The sequence below is a fragment of the Lathyrus oleraceus genome, chromosome 3 (assembly GCF_024323335.1).
Source record: "Lathyrus oleraceus cultivar Zhongwan6 chromosome 3, CAAS_Psat_ZW6_1.0, whole genome shotgun sequence".
NCBI lineage: Eukaryota > Viridiplantae > Streptophyta > Magnoliopsida > Fabales > Fabaceae > Lathyrus > Lathyrus oleraceus.
Window position 1 is genome coordinate 518,811,194 of NC_066581.1, and position 3,225 is coordinate 518,814,418.

A 3,225-nucleotide genomic window follows, 5' to 3' on the forward strand; every position below is an offset into this window, starting at 1 on the left:
GCCTAGCGAGCCCCAAAATGGCCACCAGAAGTGCCTGCGCCCAGAGAAATCATCCAAGTCCTGTTTGCATATGTTCGCTAGGCGAAGCCCACGCTTCCTCCTTCGCTCCAGCGAGTCTAGATAGTTTTGCTACTGGAATTGCTCGCTGGGAGCTCGCTGGATGCTCGCCTAGCGAATGTTGGTGAATTTTCCACTTGAAGCATTCGCTACTTCCTTCGCCACAGCGAGTTTGATCATTTTTCTACTGTAAAATTCTGGGAATATTCGCTGGCAGCTCGCTGGCAGCTCGCTGGGTGCTCGCTTAGCGAGCACTTCGCTACATCACTCGCCTAGCGAGCTTGCTGATGTTTGCTTCCTTTCTTGGTTCCGTTGCCAGCTTTCTTGTGTCTTTGTCTTCTAATCTTTCATTCCTAATTCCTGCACAATAACACACAAATTAAGGGTACCAAGATCATTTCACATTGTATTGCAAAACATCAAAAGCAAGGGCGGTTTCGAACACTTTTTCTACAAAAAGGAGTGAAAGATGCCCACATTTGATAGCTCAAATAAACACACTTTGGCATCTAACAGTATCCTGTAGGTATTTTAGAAGACATCCCAGTAAGGATCGGTCAACTTTATATCCCAACAGACTTTGTGGTCATGGATATCAAAGAAGACGAACATATCCCTATCCTTTTAGGTAGACCATTCTTATCAACAGCCAGAGCTAAAATAGATGTCAAAAGAGGGAAATTAACCTTCGAAGTAGGGGACAAAAAGATCGAGTTCGTTCTTTCGAAATTCCTGATGGCACCAATTCTAGGAGACGCATGTTATGTGATCGATATCATAGATGAGTGCATAAGAGAGTTTGATCGAGAAGAACCCGTGATCAAACCATTTTCAAACCCGAATGAAAAGGATGACGAGCTAGAGGAAATGGAACCTCACACTAACGAATGTCTGGATCTTACTCTAGACCCTTCACCAAATTCTCAAAAACTAGCCCAAGAACTTAAGGAACTACCCAAGAACCTAAGATATGAGTTTTTGGATGAAGAAATGAACCGCCCAGTAATAGTTAGTGCCACCTTAAACCAAGACGAAACAAACCGACTCTTGAATGTTTTAAGAAGATACCCATCTGCCTTAGGGTACAGCATCTCTGATTTAAAAGGTATAAGTCCATCCATGTATATGCACAGGATCTCGCTAGAGGAGGATTCAAAACCCTCCAGAGAACATCAGAGACGAATCAACCCTGTAATGAGCGAGGTGGTAAAGAAGGAAGTCCTTAAATTGCTAGAGGCTGGTATAATCTATCAGATTTCTGATAGTAAATGGGTAAGTCTTGTACATGTGGTACCCAAGAAGGGAGGCATCACAATCGTGCAGAATGAAAAGGGAGAGCATGTAGCTAAACGCATAGAAGGCGGATGGTGTATGTGCATAAATTATAGGAAGCTCAATAAGGCAACTAGGAAAGACCATTTCCCCCTTCCATTCATAGATCAAATGCTTGAGCGTCTTTCCAGACAGTCTTACTTTTGTTATCTGGATGGATATTTTGGATTTTTCCAAATACCCATACACCCCGAGGATCAAGAGAAAACAACATTTACCTGTCCTTACGGAACTTTTGCCTACAAACGAATGTCGTTTGGACTCTGTAATGCGCCAGCTACTTTCCAATGTTATATGATGTCAATCTTTGCAGATTATCTCAACGGAATTATGGAAGTATTCATGGACGACTTCTCGGTGTGCGGATTAGACTTTGAAGACTTCCTTATTAACCTTGAGAAAATCCTAGAGAGATGCGTAGAAGTTAACCTTGTGTTAAACTGGGAGAAGTGCCACTTTATGGTTAAAGAAGGCATAGTGTTAGGACATATAATATCTGAAAGAGGCGTTGAGGTCGACAAAGCAAAGATAGAAGTTATAGAAAACCTTAACCCTCCTAAGACAGTTAGAGAAGTCCGTAGTTTCCTTGGACACGCCGGTTTCTACCGACGCTTCATAAAAGACTTCTCAAAAATAACAAAACCCCTGAATGGCCTTCTGATGAAAGATATTAAATTCATTTTTGATGAAAAATGTATCGAAGCCTTTAACCGTTTAAAACAAGCATTAATTTCAGCACTCATTCTACAAACCCCAGATTGGACTAAACCCTTCGAAATAATGTGTGATGCTAGCGATTTTGCTATAGGAGCTGTTTTAGGGCAAAGAAAAGATAAGAAACTACACGTAATATATTATGCTAGTAGAACCCTAGATGCCGCTCAATTAAATTATACAACAACAGAGAAGGAACTCCTAGCTGTAGTTTTCGCAAACAATAAATTTAGGTCTTATCTTGTAGGATCTAAGATTATAGTCTATACAGACCATGCAGCTATCTGTTACCTTCTGATCAAAAAGGATGCAAAACCTAGATTACTCAAGTGGATCCTTTTGCTACAAGAATTCGACTTAGATATTAGAGACAAAAAAGGAACAGAAAACATAGTTGCTGACAATCTTTCCAGATTAGAGCATTTAAAGCCAGATCATTTACCTATAAATGACGACTTCACCTATGACAGACTGATAGCTAAGATAGATACCGCTCCCCTTGAACCTGATAGAGACAACCTTGGGACAATTTCAGAAATTAGCAGAGTACCATGGTACGCTGACTTTGTGAACTATCTAGCCGCTGATATCATACCACCTGACCTCAACTACCAACAGAAGAAGAAGTTCTTTAAAGATATAAGACACTTCTTTTGGGACGAACCACTCCTTTTCAAAAGAGGAACTGATAACATATTTCGACGTTGCATCCCGGAAGAAGAAGTCAGAAACATCATAGAGCATTGTCACTCTTCACCCTATGGTGGACATTTAAGCACATCCAAGACATACGCTAAGATCCTTCAAGCTGGTCTTTATTGGCCAACATTATGGCGTGATGTCCATACTTATATTTTCCAATGTGACCGGTGCCAGCACGCTAGAAACATCTCAAGACGTGACGAAATGCCATTGAAGAACATCCAAGAAGTAGAACTATTTGACTTTTGAGGTATTGATTTCATGGGACCTTTTCCAACTTCGTTGGGAAACAAGTACATTTTGGTAGCCGTTGACTATGTGTCCAAGTGGATAGAAGTTATAGCTGCACCCACCAACGACACAAGAGTAGTCATCAAGATGTTCAAGAATAATATCTTTCCCAGATTTGGAGTTCCACGA